Raw genomic sequence first — 19,646 nt, forward strand, 5'->3', positions numbered from 1 at the left:
CAATGCCCATTCAGTGCGTTGAACACTGTGATAGATGTACCAATGGTCTGACTCCATAGCAAATATCCTCCTCTGTAAACCTGCTTTCTATTCAAGAACACCAGGACTGAAATCTCACTTGATTTTTAGGCAAAGCACCATAGCTTTCGGGCAGAGCAGTAATATAAAGGTGGCTCAGTGGCAGAGCATCAACTCTGCATGCACAGGTAAAATCTGCAGCATCAGTCTGAAAAAATGCAGACTGATTGGCGTAAGAGAATTCCGTATGTTCTATATTGGGACCAAGGCCCAGTGGCAAGCATCTTCCTTTCCTGCCAAAGGTTCTAGGTTCAAACAACAACTCATCCTGACAGAAGGAACCCACAGTCACAGGTGAATAACATGCTCGAGTGTAACGGAAGATAGGAATCTGATGTAGGGATGAGTCAAAACTCATTAATGCAAGATGGTGGGGAGTTAAGGAAATCTGAGGTCAAGGGTGCGCCAAAAGCTCTTCCAGAATGCCACTGGTTTCTGAAATGGAATGTCTAGAGATGGTATAAAAAGCTCTTTTGTTCCGAGGGTTCCTCATTCGCTCGACAACACTTGACTTGACAACAACGTCTTCTCAGTGATTGACCGGGTAAGTATGAGGACCTCGCTTTTCTCTGGACTGTCAATGGATCTGTCATTCTTCAAGGGAGCCTTCTGCCAAATCTAATTGTGTAGGACCAATCGCTTTGCAGATTTGCAACCAGAGAGGTCAATGACTGCTAGTCATGATGGCTATGTTCTACCTCCACTGGTGAGGGCTGTATGCCCCTGAATAGCAGTTACTGGGAAGCGCAAGTGAGGAGAAGTGCCGTTGCACTTGGGCCCTGATTTCAGGCTTCCCATTGAGGCCTCTGGTTGGCCACTAAGAGAACAGGATGCTGGACAAGATGGGCTTCCTTTGGCATGATGCAGCAGGCTCTCCTGACATTCTTATAGGATCAGGCAAATTCATGGAGAATGAGGGTATCAATGGCTGTGGTGGCTATGTTTGGAGCATTGCACCTCTGAGCATCAGTTACTGGAAATTATAAATGAACAGACTGCTGTGCTCAGGAGAAGCTTATGGGCTTCCCATAAGAACAGGATGTTGGCCCTGATGAGTATTTGTCAGAATCCCGTAGGCTCTTTTGTCTTGTCTTGTCTTGTTTTCATGAAAATATTTTACCAAATCAAATTCAAGATGCTTGTGATAACTTACAAACTCATTAACAACTTTAGGACTTATATACTTGGGCTCCCAACTTTCATAATCCACAGCCAGCCGGACCAAAGGTAAAGGGAGATGGGCATTGTATTCCACCCTGATGAAATGGCTGCTGTAAAAAATAGTGGTGGGACGAGCTTGATGAAACTTGTCCTTTAGCAAGGAAGGGGAAGAGGCCCTGCAGACCCATCTCTCCCCTTTCTAGAACCTGATGGAATTCCTAGTGATGTGCTGAAACTTTGAATGGCCTTTATCTTGATTAGATTGTTAAGTTCAACCCTTCCCAGAGGATCCAGGGATTGAACCTGGGATCTTCCGCATGCAAAGCCAATGCTCTACTTCTGAGCCACAGTCCTCCTCCATAGAAAGGAACATACAAAGTTGCCTTGTATGGAACCAGACCATAGGCTACAGATTATTCAATGTTGTCTACCTTGACTGATAGTGGCTCTGCAGACCCAGCCCTGTCTGATTGAACCTGTGGCCTTCTTCTGCATGCAAAGCAATTGTGCTACCCACAGAGCTATGGGGCCATTCCCCCTCTTAGTCAAACTGTTGATCCTTCTCACCTACAGTAGCTGTTCCTCATTTGACTAGTCGTGGCTGTCTAGGAGTTTGTATCAGTGGCAAATCTATGATGGAGATGCTAATTACTGAACTGAGTGGGGCTTTGATATACAAAGCATATAATTTACTCCTGAGTATTGGGATTTTTCTTTTGACATAGCATTTGTGAGAGCTTGAATACTGTCTATAAATGCTATAAAATCAGGATTTAGGTGGAAATTTCTTTTTGTGCCTCGTTGGATTGTCTGGACTTGAGCAGGGACAATGAACCAATCTTGAATTCTGAAAACACAATTTAAAACTGTCAAATGTCCTAAAAGCAATGTTGACTTGGGAACAAAGCATCTCAATTCAGAGGCATCTGTGTTGTAGGGAAAGATCTCTCTGGGGCACCCTCTAAACCCAAAGGTGCAAGGATAAATATCGTATGAGCATGGATTGCAAAGGTTGCTGATGTTGCATGTCCACCACTGGTGGGAAATAATTTCCTTGGGAAATATTCTAGTATATTTAAAGAACATGCCTCAACCAATCACGGATCATATATAAAACACACATATACAGGGGTGTAAAATAAAGAAGGGGGACCGAGTAGCCCTCCAGATGTTGTTGGTCCCTGATTCCCATCACTCCTAGCCTGCATGACTGATAGGCAAAGAATGATGGAGGCTGGAGTCCAAAAATAACTGGAGGGCCTCAGGTTTCCCATTGATGATCAATAGGGTTGCCAAACCTCCAGGTCTAACCTAAAATCTCCTTTCAAATGCCTGGTGGAGGCTTGAATCTCCAGGTGTTTAAGAATACCAATAATAATAAAAGTAATAATTCATTAAGAAGACTGTGCATGCAACTTGCAAGCTTCATCCCAACAGAGCTGGCTGCAAATGACAGCTTAGATACTTGGGGAGGGCCTGCCCTGCTTGCTTCTCTCTTTCAACTAACCTCAGTCTCCAGGACCCATAACATCACAAGGAACCACCCCAGGGTCTCAGGTTTGGGCTCTAAAATATCATAGTTTGGGATGTTCCTTGCGTGGCAACCCTACTGGTCTAGGAAATGATGTTTATCAAAGGTAGGGAACCTCTGGACCCCCAGATGTTATTGGACTCTTATGTCTATCATCACCAACCAGCATGGCTAATGGAAGAAGAAAAATGAGAGTTCTAGTCCAACAACATCTGGAGGGATCACATACCTGCTTTACAGAATACCCCAAAAGCTGCTCCCTTGGAGAAACCAGATCAAAAAATGACTTTGGTCTTTCTCTCTCTCTCTCTCTCTCCATCCAGAAGTCATCAAAGCCATAGAAAAGATGAGCCAACAACGACTACAACAGGGAGGAGGTGGCTGTTGCTGTGGTGGCAACCGTGGAGGCGGTTGCTGTTGTGGTGGCCGTGGAAGAGGCGGAGGAGGAGGAGGAGGAGGCTGTGGCTGCTGTGGTGGCCGTGGAGGCGGTTGCTGTTGTTGTGGGGGCAGAGGTGGTGGTGGATCATCTCAACAAAGCCAGAGGAGTGGAGGATGCTGCCGTAGTGGTGGTAGTGGTGGAGGTGGAGGTGGTGGAGGATGTTGTGGTGGCCGTGGAGGTGGATCTTCTCAAGGTGGAAGCAGCGGTGGCGGAGGATGCTGCGGTGGTGGAAGCAGCGGTGGAAGCAGCAGCGGAAGCAGCGGCGGATGTTGCGGTCGTGGCGGTGGTGGTGGAAGTTCTCAGCAGAAGATGAAGTAGATGCCTCCAAAAAGAGCTGAAATCCCACACCGCAATGACCACCACCTCTTGAAGATATCTTCTTGCAAAGCAAACGGTTGCTGTCTTTTCCAGATGATGAGCCAGACTTTCCTCTGGCATGGGAGACATCAGTCTTTCATATTCCTGCTATGACTACTTCTTTAAAGGCATTAAAAACTTCTTTCCTGCAAGCCTTTCAGTGTCATGGTGTTCTTTTCCTATCTTCACTTCTCCATACACACATAATGTTCCTACTCTTCAACCACATTGTCCTCTCTGCTCCCAAGCTCTGCAGGTAGTCCTTACACAAAACCTATGGGAAATGTTGGGGAATGAACCTGAGACCTTCTTCATAAAGAAGGTTCTCTGCCACTGATTTAGGAGTCCTCCCAAAATAGGAAGCCGCCTAGATAATCTTGCCCACTATGGCCTACTGTGACTGGCTGCATCTCTCTAGGGCCTCAAAATAAGGAAGAGGTTTCCCATCCTTTCCCATGTGTTCTTTTTTCAATTGGAGATGCTTTTGGCTAAACTTGGGATCCTTCTTCCATTATTCAGCTAGAATGATGGACCTACAGTCTCAGTATAAAGGAGCTTCCAATATTCTTCTTCCACGGTGGAATATGCAGGTGGCTTTTAAGAAAACCTGATCTAAATTTAATCTCTTCGGTGAAAGGTTCACTGTGTACCTATTATATTACATCTGTTCTTATTTCAGGCAAAGACAGAGGTGTTCTTTTGAATCTCCTCCCAGCTCCCACCTTTTCCAAAAACACCCAGATGAGTCATATTGTCTAATTCCTTGCCAATCAGACTCAACCTGATTACCACCGGAGAAGAAAAGTTAGTTTGAAAGGCTGATTAGGAAAATATATAGATGAATGTCTAATGCTCTCCTTTGGGTTGTAGATCATAGGAGTCCATGGTGCCCTAGTGGATTTTCCTTCCAATAAAATATATGAGGGGGTTGGGCTTCCAAAAAATGATGGACATTACCATTCAAATGGTGTGTGCGCACCATGTTTATTTCAGGATAATTACATTAAGACTTGGAAGGAGATAAAAAAAGAATTTGGAGATTTGGAACATATTAAACATCTCCTTTTGGGGAAGAATTTCCACAATAAAGATGAACGTGCTTCCGAGAATGATCTTTTTGTTCCAAGCAATTCCAGTGATCAGGTGTGCAAGCTGTTTCGGAGATTGGCAAAGGGATATCTCAAGATTTATTTGGCTGGGGGGAAAACCCAGGATCAAGCACCAACTATTAAGTGACGTTAAAGAGAGGGTGGTTCCCCCCCCCCCATTGCCAGACCTGAAATTGTATCATGAGGCCGCTTGTTTCTCCTGGATCTGGGAATGGTTGACACTACAAAACACTTGCTGGATCTGGAAGGATTCGATAATCAGTATGGCTGGTATGCTTACCTCAGTTATGAAAAGATTAAAGTCCACAAAGGCTTTTTGAATCACCTGGTTCAAAAATTGCTATACGTAGTGTGGGCTAAGTATAAGGACCTGTTAGAGCCAAAAATGCCATGGCGCTTATCCCTGATAGAAGCATTATTGGTAAAGGGGGGGGGGGGAAAGAGAGGTAATTGAGCAACTTACAAAGGTTTACTGGGAGACAAGGAAAATAGGCTAATTTTTTTTAAAAAAATTTGAAGAAATTTGAACCCACTTAATGGACTGGTTGCAATATTTCCAATTAAATGAGACATTCCAAAAAGACAAACAGAAGGGCTTTTCCACAGAAATATCAAGACTTGAGAAAGATCTAATTCAAACCATAAAAAAATCACTCTCTAAAATGTACAGACTCCTCCTATACTGGGAGGTCAAGGAGGAGGAAGTTAAATCAGTAATGGTCTAATGGGCCAAAGATTTTGGTCACAATATTCAAATGGAAGTATGGAAAAGTTATGGAGGGAGGAACTGAAAATCACTGCGTGCTATGACCCGAAAGAGAATTTCATGAAAATGCTTTACCGATGGTACTTAACACTTGTCAAAGTAGCCAAAATGTACAAAACCAGGCCAAGCATTTGTTGGAGATGCAGAGAGGTGGAAGGCACAATGAACCACATGTGGTGGAATTGTAAGAAAAATAAGGGAATTCTGGGATATGATTTATAACGAAATTAAGAAAATGTTTAAATTCTCCTTCACCAAAAAGCCTGAAGCTTTTCTGCTATGTATAATGAGTAACAAAATTTAAAAAAAGGAGAATTTTTATGTATGCAATAGCCACAGCAAGAAGTTTAACTGAAAAAGTCTGGAAAGGAGATTCCATCCCTAACAAACTGGAGTGGCAAATGAAAATGTTAGAATATGCAAAGTTAGCAAGAATGAGAGCAAGACTCTGAGAAGACACAGAACAAACATCCAAAGAGAGTGGGATATTTACAGAGTATATTTAAAAGAACATTGCAAAAATCTAAATTCTCTGGGAGGCCTGAATGGACTTCTGCATGAAATTAGAGAATTGTACAAAATCAATATAACTGAAACAACTTTGGGGAGACAATAGAAAGTGTGTAGCCAAAAATGTAATTTAGAAACCACATTGCGGTGATCGGAAGTCATGATGGAATTTGTTATGTATGAATCTAAATAATTTTTTTCTTTGTGATATGTATGGATTCGGATTTGTTTTGTTTTTGTTGATTCGGATTTGTTTTGTTTTTGTTTTTTTAAACCAATAAAGCTATATATATATAGCTTTATTGGTTTTAAAAAACAAAAACAAAACAAATCCGAATCAACAAAAACAAAACAAATATATATATATGGTGTGTGTGCACCATGTCATGTGATCGATTATAGCTCAGTTGGCAGAGCATAAGACTTTTAATCTCATAGACATGGGTTCAACCCCCATGTTGGACAAACAATTCCTGTATTACAGGGGATTGGATTAGATGACCCTCCTAGTGCCTTCCAGTACTAGAATTCTATGATTGATGATCTCCGGCGGGCTAGGGACAAAGGTGAGAGCTGTTTCCTAGTTCTGCTGGATCTCTCAGCGGCGTTTGATACCATCGACCATAACATCCTTCTGGACCGTCTTGAGGGGCTGGGAGCTGGGGGCACTGTCATACAGTGGTTCCGCTCCTTCCTCCTGGGCCGTGTTCAGAAAGTGGTGGTGGGGGATGAGTGTTCAGACCCCTGGGCTCTCACTTGTGGGGTGCCTCAGGGTTCTGTCCTCTCCCCCATGCTTTTCAACATTTACATGCAGCCGCTGGGAGAGATCATCAGGAGGTTTGGGCTGGGTGTTCATCAGTATGCGGATGATACCCAGCTCTACCTCTCTTTTAAATCAGAACCAGTGAGGGCAGTGAAGGTCCTGTGTGAGTGTCTGGAGGCGGTTGGAGGATGGATGGCGGCTAACAGATTGAGGTTGAATCCTGACAAGACAGAAGTACTGTTTCTGGGGGACAGGAGGCGGGCAGGTGTGGAGGATTCCCTGGTCCTGAATGGGGTAACTGTGCCCCTGAAGGACCAGGTGCGCAGCCTGGGAGTCATTTTGGACTCACAGCTGTCCATGGAAGCACAGGTCAAATCTGTGTCCAGGGCAGCTGTTTACCAGCTCCATCTGGTACGTAGGCTGAGACCCTACCTGCCCGCGGACTGTCTCGCCAGAGTGGTGCATGCTCTGGTTATCTCCCGCTTGGATTACTGCAATGCACTCTACGTGGGGCTACCTTTGAAGGTGACTCGGAAACTACAACTAATCCAGAATGCGGCAGCTAGACTGGTGACTGGGAGCGGCCGCCGAGACCATATAACACCAGTCTTGAAAGACCTACATTGGCTCCCAGTATGTTTCTGAGCACAATTCAAAGTGTTGGTGCTGACCTTTAAAGCCCTAAACGGTCTCGGTCCCGTATACCTGAAGGAGCGTCTCCACCCCCATCATTCTGCCCGGACGCTGAGGTCCAGTGCTGAGGGCCTTCTGGCGGTTCCCTCATTGCGAGAAGCAAAGCTACAGGGAACCAGGCAGAGGGCCTTCTCGGTAGTGGCGCCCGCCCTGTGGAACGCCCTTCCAGCAGATGTCAAAGCGATAAAAAACTACCTGACATTCAGAAGACATCTTAAGGCAGCCCTGTTCAGGGAAGTTTTTAACGTGTGATATTTTACTGTATTTTTGGTTTTTATGTAAGCCGCCCAGAGTGGCTGGGGAGGCCCAGCCAGATGGGCGGGGTACAAATAATAAATTATTATTATTATTATTATTATTATTATTATTATTATTATGAAAGTGGTGAGTAATCAAATACACATTTGATGGTTCATTGTAGCAATAACCAAATTTCCATGGAATATGGATGACCTCTGCACACACCAAGTGATCTCATAAGAGAGAGAAACACCCTTGGTTTCCCCACCTTGGAACTTATATGGGGTGTGTCCAGCAATCATTGCCAGGTGACACAAGGGCAACAAGACCGAGACCCAAATGGATGGAGACATCATCCCTTGCTTGGAAATTCTGTGTGCAATGCCATGAGTCAAAGCCAAGGTTGCACAGCTTCAACTAATTAAGAGAGAGATTGGTACAAAATTCAAAGGAAAAGAAAACAAATAGGCATGGCTGGGCCATGGCTTACTTGACAGGAGGGGTTGGCTAAGGAATAGTATAAAAAGGTGCTCTGGATGAGAGGCTGACATTCACAACAGCTGCACTTCCAGAGATCTCTTTGGTGAACTAGGTAAGTCAGTCTGTGTCTGTGTCTGTGTCTGTGTCTGTGTCTGTGTCTGTGTCTGTGTCTCTGTCTCTGTCTCTGTCTCTGTCTCTGTCTCTGTCCCTCCCTCCCTCCCTCCCTCGTCCTCCTTTCAGGCAGTGGTTACTGGTGCCCATTGGGACTGGCATGGTGGAAGGCCTTAGAAGCAATCTGGTTCCCTCCAATGCTGCTGGACTCCAGCTCCCATCATTCTCCTAACAACTCTCAACACTCTTAACAAACTTCATCTCCAATAATTATTTGGGGGAAGCCAGGACTATTTTTTTCTTGGGGCCTGAAATGTATGGTCTGAATGTGACCTTGGGAGCAATCTGTTCAATGTTCCCATGAGCTGCAAGCATGGCCAATGTTCAAGGATGCTGGGAGTTGCCATCCAACAACATCTAGAAGACACCACATTGGTTACCCCTGGATTAGTCTGAGAGAGATGTTGGATAATTTCTATGCTGACTGGTGGGGCAGGAGGCAAGGAGCCCAACAGCAGGGTTGTTGTGAGAATGAAATGGGGCAGGGGAGGGTCATGTGTGGATGCCTTGTGGGGCTCCCAGGAGGAAAGTTGGGATGCAAATGGAATTGTAAATAAACTGATTCAACAAAAGTAAGCCCAGATCTGTTTCCTACAGGTTCGCTTTGACAACCAAGAAAGATGTGTTCCCGTCAGGACAAAGACCAATGCTACAAGCAGGAGAAAGAGGAAGGGTCCTGCTGTGGTGGCCGGAGGTCTTCCACCAGTGAGGACCGAGGTTCCTGTTGCCTTGGACGGAGAAACAGCGGAGGGTGTCATGGCAATCGTGGTTCATCTGGCTGTCACGGGAAGCAACAAGAGCAGCAGCAGCAACAGCAGCAGCAGCAGGTCTTCCAAGTGCCATCCCAGAAGCTGAAGTAACACCAAGGATAATTCCTAGAAGGGCCTGATTCTGGAAGAATTAGGTGGAATCATTTCAACTACAGTTCCTGAGCATTTGAGGCACTTTCAGCTTTATCTCTGTGCCAAATTCGACCACCCCAATGATCCAAATTCTCAGCTACCTCTTCTCCTCTTCTAAGGGGAACATCTCCTGTGACATTTGGAGCATGAGAAGAGCAAAGAGAGTCATCCAGCTATTTCTATTTGCTGTTCATTTGCACACATGAGAGAATAAATAATAAACAATTAGTAATAATGAACTCCTGAGCTTTGATTTCTTTTAAACTTTTTTATTTTAAGAATCTCTGCATTTCATCCAAAGAATCATCCATTTCAATCCCATGAATGACCAATATGAATGTCATGTTGATGCAGGTTCATAGGAAGTTGCATTCTACTGAAACAGAGCCTTGGTCATCTAGCTCAGTATTGGATACATTGATTATTGTGTACATTATTGTTTACAGTGGCTCTCCAGGGATTCAGGTAAGGGAGGCAGTGATGCTTCTGAATTCCGGTTACTGGGAATCCCAGGAAGGAAGAGTGATCTTGCATAGCCTCCAACATTGATGAAAATAGGGAGGTCCTGTTCCATTATTATTATTATTATTATTATTATTATTATTATTATTATTATCATCATCCTCATCATCATCATCAATATTCCACCCATCTGACTCAGTTGTGAGTCACCCTGGGCAGCTTCCAACATATAAAAACATAATAAACTTCCCTATACAGAGTTTCCTTCAGATGTCTTATAAAGTTGTATAGTGACTTATCTCTTTGGCTCAGGGGGTTGGATAATTCCATACCCTCAAACATTTCTCCCATGAAAATAAGGATGTCCTAAGGAAAAGCGGGACATTCCAGGATCAAATCAGAAACCAGGAGAGCTTCTATAAATCCAGAACTGTCTCTGGAAAATAGGGACATTTGGAGGGTCCACTCTTGGGGTTTTGCACTGTGAAAATAGGATACTGAATGAGATGCCTCATTGGAGTGATCAATCATGATTCTTCTTTGGTTTTTGGGAATGCCAGGTATTGAATCTGGGACATTGGTTTGTTTTTGTCGAAAGCCCGTTTGGAAGGACTTATCCTCAAAGCTTGCTTTTAAACACATTCAATGAACAAACAGACACAAACAAACACATAAAATACCTTACTCTTATACAATGTCACCTTGTTAAAGTTTGTTGGGTCGTATATCTTTTGACCTACTGAGTCTCCTGCAACGGCCCTGCAATAAATTTGATTTATTGCCATTCTGACAAACTTCCAATGGCGCCCACATGCTTCCACTCCATGCGCTGCCACTCTCCTCAGTTGCCAGTGTTAACGAAAAAATCCGAGGCTCCCTTGGACAAAAAACAAACACACCAACCAGGATTACTTGGAGCAAAACAGCATCCTGTAGGCTTGGCCTTTATTGATCTGTTGCAACAGGGTGCTCCCCTCACTTGCAGGAGAGAGGAGACCTTGAAAAATGGTGTGCAAGGCCTTATAAAGACTTTTGAAATTGCCACCCTGTAGATCAAGACCACCCCCAGAAACATCTGTAGCAGGAAACCCCCCCATCATTCAGTTTGTACAAACTTCACACACACTCACACTCACACACTACATACGCTACACTTCTGTTATAAATTCATAGAAAATCAACCATGCATCGGATTTGCACTGTTCTACTTTTATTTTACTCCATGAACGAAGGACTACAAAATGGGGAAGGTTTGATACAGGGCACCATAATCCCTTCACCATCCCAGCACATCCACAGGAGCCCTGCCCAGTTGCTATGCCAACCCTGATGGTCCTAGACAGAAGACAATCAAGATCACAAAGAACTTGCATATGGGAGTGGATTCAGCATGGACTGAAACAAAGGACAATGATCAGATCTTCCCTCAGGGGGCAGGAAACTGCCAACTCCCCTTTGTCTCCTGGAAGTGACTCATGGGGAGGGGGAGAGAAGGGAACCAGCCAGGTGACAGGACACTCAGGTTACCACCACAACTCCTCCCTCAACCCCTCCTTTCTGTAATGTATGCATGATGTTTCTGGGGGTGGGCTTGACCTAGAGGAGGGGGATTTCAAAAGTTTTTATAAGGTCTTGCACACCATTTTTCTGTGTCTTTCCTCTCACCTGCAAGTGAGGGGAGCACCCTGTTGCAACAGTCAATAAAGGCCAAGCCTACAGGTTGCTGATTTGCTCCAGTTTACTCTGGTTGGTGTCTTTACTTTTTGTCCAAGGGAGCCCTCGGATTTTTCTGGTAACACATCATACATACATCACAGAAGGGGTGTAACCTAAGACCACCCCTCAGATACATCACACCTACATCACAGAAAAGGCGGTCTAAAACAGAAATTTTAATATTGTTTTTCTCCTGTCCTTGTTTATCTCCTGTCTGGCAGGTTATTTGATTGGATTTCCTGGGTAGCCTGGCCAGTCTTTTGTAATGACAAATACTTAGTTCCTGGGCCATGTCACAGGCTCACACCCTATTCAAACACAGACATACCCTTAAGAGAGGATTTGTGAAGGAAAAGACACTGGGGAGGCTTTTCCATTTTGACCTCGCAGAGAAAAGATTTGGTCAGTTTAGGAATCAAAATGGTTCCAGGTTGGCCTTCCTGTGCTGATCTATGTATGTGCTTGGTTGGTACACTTATGAACATTACCATATATTTAAGACCATAAAATTCCTATCACACCAGATAATAGCAGAGTTCACACGCAGCATAAAATGGCTTGTCTGTGTGGACGTGGTGTCCTCAATAACTCAGCTCGACACCAGTGCTTCTAATCTAAAACTCTTTATTTAGAAACATTCAAAACAGAAAAGAAAAACCTACAGAATTTAGCTGCATGTTCGCAGCTTTCTGCCTCTTGACGACCTTGCTGACATTCTCAGACAGACTGCTCTCCAGAGAGAGCTCAGCCCCCACAGAGCACAGATCAAAAGAAAAAAGCACAGATCATGTGGGCAGTGCACCCAGTTGATAAGAACCACACTCCTGGAGTGTTAACTCCTGACAGTCCAGAACCACAACACACCTGAAGCCCATCTGATGACAACCAGTTGAGTCCACAGGGACACCACAGATCCAACCCAAAGGAAGGACTGTAACTCACTGGTAAAACTGCTGTTTTGCATGAAGGAGGGGCTAGGTCCAATCACTAGAAAGCTGCAGCTGCCAATCAGTGTAACTGACCTTGAGCTAGATGGACCAATCATCTGCAACAGGGGTGCCAATTTGAATGAAGTATTGTGGGGGGCCAGTTAAGCCACACCCCACACCATTTGAATGGCAATGTCCATTAACTTCTTGGGGGCCCAGTCCCCTCAAATATTTTATTGGAGGGAGAAGCCACTACGGCTCTTAGGAATTGGCTTCTATGATCTACAACCCTAAGGAGAGCATTAGACATTCTTCTATATATTTTCCTAATCAGACTTTCTGGCTAACCTCATGTCATGTGATAGTCAGGTTCTGTTTGTTTGGCAAGGAATTAGACAAGATGACTCACTTGGGTGTTTTTGGAAAAGGTGGAAGCTGGGAGGAGATTCGAAAGAACACCTCTGTCTGAAATAAGAACGGATGTACAAAGGTACAAAGTGAACCGTTCACTGAAGAGGTCAAATTTAAATCAAGTTTTCTTAAAAGCCACCTGCATATTCCACCGTGGAAGAAGAATATAGGAAGCTCCTTTATACTGAGACCGTAGGTCCATCATTCTAGCTGAATAATGGAAGAAGGATCCCAAGTTTAGCCAAAAGCGTCTCCAATTGAAAAAAGAACACATGGGAAAGGATGGGAAACCTCTTCCTCATTCTGAGGCCCTAGAGAGATGCAGCCAGTCACAGTAGGCCATAGTGGGCAAGATTATCTAGGCGGCTTCCTATTTTGGGAGGACTCCTAAATCAGTGGCAGAGAACCTTCTTTATGAAGAAGGTCTCAGGTTCATTCCCCAGCATTCCCCAGCATTTCCCATAAGTTTTGTGTAAGGACTACCTGCAGAGCTTGGGAGCAGAGAGGACAATGTGGTTGAAGAGTAGGAACATTATGTGTGTATGGAGAAGTGAAGATAGGAAAAGAACACCATGACACTGAAAGGCTTGCAGGAAAGAAGTTTTTAATGCCTTGAAAGAAGTAGTCATATCAGGAAAATGAAAGACTGATGTTTCCCATGCCAGAGGAAGGTCTGGCTCATCATCTGGAAAAGACAGCAACCATTTGCTTTGCAAGAAGATATGTTGAAGAGGTGTTGGTCATTGTGGGTTGGGATTTCAGGTCTTTTTGGAGGCATCTACTTTGGAGGGCACTTCTGCTGAGTACTTCCACCGCCGCCACCACCGCAACATCCGCCGCTGCTTCCACCGCTACTTTGACCGCTGCTCCTGCCACCGCATCCTCCTCCTCCGCTGCTGCTTCTGCTTTGAGAAGATCCACCTCCACGGCCACCACAACAACCTCCACCACCTCCACCACCACCACTGCCACCACTACGGCAGCCTCCTCCACTCCTCTGGCTTTGTTGAGATGATCCACCTCCACCACCACGGCCACCACAACAGCCTCCTCCTCCTCCATGGCCACCACCACCATGACAGCCTCCTCCTCCTCCACCACCACTTCTGCCGCCACAACAGCCACCTCCTCCTTGTTGTTGTTGTTGTTGGCTCATCTTTGCTATGGCTTTGATAACTTCTGGAGGGAGAGAAAGAGAGAAAGACTAATGTCATTTTTGATCCAGTTTCTCCAAGGGAGCCGCTTTTGGGGTATTCTGTAAAGCAGGTATGTGATCCTCCAGATGTTGTTGGACTAGAACAGACATAGGCCAACTCTCGCCCTCCAAATGTTTGGGACTACAATTCCCATCATCCCTGACCACTGGTTCTGTTAGCTAGGGATGATGGGAATTGTAGTCCCAAACATCTGGAGGGCCAGAGTTGGCCTATGCCTGGACTAGAACTCTCATTTTCCTTCTTCCATTTGCCATGCTGGTTGCTGATGCTAGACATAAGAGTCCAATAACATCTGGGAGTCCAGAGGTTCCCTACCTTTGATAGACATCTTTTCCTAGACCAGCAGGGTTGCCACGTGAGGAACATTCCAGACCCTGATATTTTAGAGCCCAAACCTGTGACCCTGGGGTGGTTCCTTGTGATGTTATGGTGTGGGTCCTGGAGACTGAGGTCAATTGAGAGAGAAAAGCAAACAGGGCAGACCCTCCCCAAGTATCTGGGCTGTCATTTGCAGCCAGCTCCTTTTGAGATGAAGCTTGCAAATCTTCTGAATGAATTATTACTTCTACTTCCACTATTATTCTTATTGGCATTCTTCCACACCTGGAGATTCAGGCCTCCACCAGGCATTTGAAGGGAGTCAAAGAAAACCTGGAGACTTTAGGTTAGACCTGGAGGTTTGGCAACCCTGTTGATCATCAGTGAGAAACCTCAGGCCCTCCAGATGTTTTTGGACTCCAACCCCCATCATTCTTTGCCTATCAGTCATGCTGGCTAGGAGTGATGGGAATCAGGGACCAACAACATCTGGAGGGATACAAGTTCCCCCTTCCCTATTTTATACCTTTATATGTATGTTTCATATATAATCCCAGATTGGTTCAGACATGTTCTTTAAATATACTAGAATATTTCCCAAGGAAATTTATTTCCCACCAGTGGTGGACATGCAAAGTCAGCAACATTCACAATTCAGGCTCGTACAATATTTATCCTTGCACCTTCGGGTTTAGAGGGTGCCCCAGAGAGATCTTTCCCTACAACACAGATGCCTCTGAATTGAGAAGCTTTCTTCCCAAATCAACATTGCTTTTAGAACAATTGACAGTTTTCAAATGTGTTTTCAGAAATCAAGATTTGTTCCTTGTCCCCACTCCAGTCCAGCCAATCTAACCAGGCACAAAAAGAAATGCCATAAAAACCCCTCTGAATTTCCAGCTACATCCTGATTTTAGAGCCATTTATAGACAGCAGTCAAGCTCTCACAAAATGCTATGTCAATCGAGAAATCCCATTACTCAGCGCTAAAACACATGCTTTGTATATCAAATCCCTGCTCAGTTGTTTTTTTTTAAAAAAAGCATCTCCATCATAGATTTGCCACCGCCAAATACTCATGGACAACCATAGCTGGTCAGAGGAGGAACAGCTAGGTGAAATGGACCAACAGTTTGACTAAGAGAGGGAATGCACCCATAGCTCTGTGGGTAGCACAATTGCTTTGCATGCAGAAGAAGGCCACAGGTTCAATCAGACAGGGCTGGGTCTGCAGAGCCTGTACCAGTTAAGAGAGACAACATTGAGCAATCTGTAGCCAATGGTCTGGCTCCATACAAGGCAACTTCGTTTGTTCCTTTCTATGGAGGAGGACTGTGGCTCAGAAGTAGAGCATTGGCTTTGTATGCAGAAGGTCCCAGGTTCAATCCCTGGATCCTCCAGGAAGGGTTGGGAGAAGATCCAGTCTGAAACCCTGGAGAGCTGCTGCCCATTAGAATAGGCAGCACTGAGCTATAAAAACCCAACAATCTAATCAAGATAAAGGCCATTCAAAGGTTCAGCACATCACTAGGAATTCCATCAGGCTGTAGCAAGGGGAGAGATGGGTCTTCAGGGCCTCTTCCCCTTCCTTGCTAAAGGAAAAGTTTCATCAGGCTCATCCCACCACTATTGTTTACAGCAGCCATTGCATCAGGATGGAATACAAATCCCATCATCCTTTACCTTTGGTTTGGCTTCCAGTGGATGATGAAACTTGGGAGCCCAAGTATCTAAGTCCCAAGTTGTTAATGAGTTTATAACATATCACAAGCATCTTGAATTTGGTTTGGTAAAATATTTTCATGAAAACAAAGTAAGACAAAAGAGTCTACTGGATTCTGACATATCCCCATCTTATCCAGCATGCTGTTCTCATAGTGGCCATCCAGATGTCTCAATGGGAAGCCCATAAACTTTTCCTGAGCACAACAGCTTCCCAGTAACTGGAATTCAGAGCCAAACAGCCTCTGCCAGTGGAGGTAGAACATAGCCATCATGACTAGCAGCCATTGACCTCTCCGTTCACAAATCTGGAAAGCTATTGGTCCTACTCAATTAGATTTGGCAGAAGGATTCCTTGAAGAATGATAGATCCATTGACAGTCCAGAGAAAAGCGAGGTCCTCATACTTACCCGGTCAATCACTGAGAAGACGTTGTTGTCAAGTCAAGTGTTGTCGAGCGAATGAGGATCCCTTGGAACAAAAGAGCTTTTTATACCATCTCCAGACATTCCATTTCAGGCACCAGAGACATTCTATTAGAATTTTTGACGCACCCATGGCCTCACATTTCATTAACTCCCCACCATCTTGCATTAATGAGTTTTGACTCATTCCTACATGAGATTCCTATCTTCCGTTACACTTGAGTATGTTATCTTGAGTATGTTATGCACCTGTGTCTGTGGGTGCCTTGTGTCAGGATGCGACACCTGACTTCACTATCTAGCCCTATCCACATGGACTGGCAACTGCTCTTGAGGGTCTCAGGGAGGGAGTCTCTCCTAGAATTACCTGGAAGTGTTGTTGTTTGAACCTAGGACCTTCTGTATGAAAGGAAGATGCTTTGCTACTGGGCCTTGGTCCCAATATAGAACATAAGGAATTGTCTTACACCAAGTCAGTCTGCCTGTTGTCTTTGTCCATGGAGTTTTCTTGGCAGGGATATTGGAGTGGCTTGCTGGTTATCCTCCCCCAGGTGGATCATGTTTGGTCAAAACTCTCCACTATGACCTGTTCATCTTGGGTGCCCTGCTCGGCATAGTTCATAGCTTCTCTGAGTTATTCAAGCCCCTTCGCCACGGCAAGGCAGTGATCCATAAAGGGGCTGGAGGAGACTCTTGAGAGTCCCATGGACTGCAAGAAGATCAAACCTCTCCATTCTGAAGGAAATCAGCCCTGAGGGCTCACTGGAAGGACAGATCGTGAAGCTGAGGCTCCAATACTTTGGCCACCTCATGAGAAGAGAAGTCAGTCTGCAGTGTTGCCAATGTAACAGGGAGGATAAGAGGAGATATGATACAAAAAGTGAATAAGGAGTGGGCTATCTTTAAGGAATACATCAAAATTTATGTGGAAAAAGTAGAATTTCTGACAGATATTGAGTTAATCCAGAAAATGATTAGAGTGAAAGGAGAGTAAAGTCAAGATAGAAAAAGAGATTAAAGAAATAATGAAATGTGTTTAAGCTAGTTGGAAAAATAAAGTAGCGTAACAAGAACGGCTGGAAGTCACTTGGTGGGTGTCTGTGTGGGGTAGGTATGTAGGTATGTTGATATGTATAGTATAGGTAGGTATTATATAGAGTAATGTAGGTATGTTTTATGTTATGAAAATAAGGTAGTGTGTTGTGTATGTGTATTGTGTAAATGTATATGTATATGTATGCGTTTTATATGTTAATAAATTTTAAAAAGTCAGTCTGCAGTGTTTCAGACAGGGTGCCTTTCTAAGCTCTAGTTAGGGAGGCTGCTCTGCCACTAAGCTACCTTTATACATAGCTGTCAACTTACAGATTTGAAAATAAGGGACCAGCAGCCTTGAAAATAAGGGATCAGCAGCCCAAATAAGGGATTTTGCTTAGCTTATGCACGTCGGGGCTGCTGTCATCCTGGCACGAGGAGTTCCATCGGCCTTTCCCCGCCCGAGAGAGAGGGAGGGAGAGAGACTCTCGCCCGTGAGCCCGGCATGAGGCAGTTGCGGCAGTGCTGCGGCCGTTGAAGTGCCGCCCTTCTGCGTCCCTCCGCATCCCCTCCCAGTGGCATAGCGTGGGTTGTCAGCACCCGTGGCAAGGCAAGTAATTTGCGCCCCCTAACCCGTGGATTTTAGTAGGGGCAGAGAGCTGCGAGTGCGCGTGCCCCGATGTTGCGCCTGGTGCAGCAGGCCCCCCCTGCACCCCCCACGCTACGCCACTGTCCCCTCCTCTTCCTCCTCCCTCAGGCTGCCTCCTCAGCCTCTGCTGTTGCTGCCTCCAGCTTCCCCTGGTAGTGCGGCGGAAGTCTCGCAAGAGAGGGGCTACCTGCCTGCCCGCCGCCACCCGTCTCCTCACGACGTGCCCCTGAGGGGGAAAAGGGAGAGACGGAGAAGCGGCAGCTCGTGTGCGCTCTCTCTCTTGTGGCGGAGGACCCTGAGCCGCTGCTTCCCTCCTGAGCCGGGTGAGCATGAAACCCAGGAAATTTAAAGGACATCATCAATCCGGGACAGCAGCAGGAAATGGCGCTGAGATAAGGCAGTTTCCCACCAAATAAGGGACGGTTGACAGCTATGCCTTTATATTACTGCTCTGCCACAGTGCTATTGTCCTTAGCCTTAAAATCAAGTGAGATTTTAGCCCCTCTTCTTGAATAAAAGGCTGGTTTACACAGGAGGCTGTTTTCTGCAGAGTCAGACCACTGGTCCATCAATCCCTGTGTTAAACACACTGAAAGGGCATTGAGTCTTTGGACTGTACCTGGCACTTGCTGCATGCTCTGCCACTAAGCTATGAACGTTCCTGTTGCTTCCTTGTAATCATTTACCATTGGTTGCTCAGATATTTTTATATTCCTGTCTTATACAGTGGCATGGGGGCAGACGGGGCTCATCATATTCAGAAGGTAGTTCATCTAGGAGAAGGAAAACTGTGATCCAAATCTCTCCTGCCTTGCAGTTATACTCATTCGTGAGAAAGGCTTCGGAAGTGACCCCTGGGGAAAAAGCCATTCCTGCTGCCTTGCGGGTTACCATCAGGAGAAGAAACCCTACACAAATACGGAGTGGAGTCCTTAAGAAGGTTAGATAGTGTCTTCTACGTCTCCTTTGAGAACTTCTTGCAGGCAAACAATTTCCCAGGTTCAATACCGGGCAATCCCACAAGAACAAAAGAAGAATCAGGATAGATCAGGCCAATGAGGCATCTCATCCTGTATCCTATTTTCATAGTGCAAAACCCTAAGAGTGGACCCTCCACGTGTCCCTATTTTCCAGAGACAGTTCTGGATTTATAGATGCTCTCCTGGTTTCTGATTTGATCCTGGAATGTCCCGCTTTTCCTTAGGACATCCTTATTTTCATTGGAGAAATGTTTGAGGGTATGGAATTATCCAACCCCTGGGCCAAAGAGATAAGTCACTATACAACCTTCATAAGACATCTGAAGGAAACAACGTATACTGAAGTTTATTATGTTTTTATATGTTGGAAGCTGCCCAGGGTGACTCACAACTGAGTCAGATGGGTGGAATATTGATGATGAGGATAATAGTAATAATAATAGTAATAATAATAATAATAATAATAATAATAATAATAATAATAATAATAATATAGGACCTCCCTATTTTCATCAGAGAAATGTTGGAGGCTATGCAAGAGCACTCTTCCTTCCTGGGATTCCCAGCAACTGGAATTCAGA

The 19,646-nt window shown here is 45.0% G+C and overlaps 3 long non-coding RNA genes across 3 annotated transcripts; 2 read left to right on the plus strand and 1 right to left on the minus strand.

Annotated features, from left to right (window-relative positions):
- Window positions 1–508: 508 nt before the first annotated feature.
- On the plus strand, window positions 509–3,718 carry LOC307205811. Its single transcript, XR_013834068.1, has 2 exons — window positions 509–622; window positions 3,094–3,718. It is a non-coding gene; the product is annotated as an uncharacterized lncRNA (long non-coding RNA).
- Window positions 3,719–7,836: 4,118 nt separating this feature from the next.
- LOC307205394 lies at window positions 7,837–9,439 on the plus strand. The gene is made up of 2 exons (XR_013833997.1): window positions 7,837–8,239; window positions 8,896–9,439. It is a non-coding gene; the product is annotated as an uncharacterized lncRNA (long non-coding RNA).
- A 3,866-nt stretch (window positions 9,440–13,305) lies between these two features.
- On the minus strand, window positions 13,306–16,698 carry LOC307205810. Its single transcript, XR_013834067.1, has 2 exons — window positions 16,387–16,698; window positions 13,306–13,897 (listed from the first exon to the last, which is right to left on the minus strand). It is a non-coding gene; the product is annotated as an uncharacterized lncRNA (long non-coding RNA).
- Between the last annotated feature and the right edge of the window lie 2,948 nt (window positions 16,699–19,646).

The sequence above is a fragment of the Podarcis cretensis genome, assembly GCF_951804945.1.
Source record: "Podarcis cretensis genome assembly, chromosome: 16".
Lineage (NCBI taxonomy): Eukaryota > Metazoa > Chordata > Lepidosauria > Squamata > Lacertidae > Podarcis > Podarcis cretensis.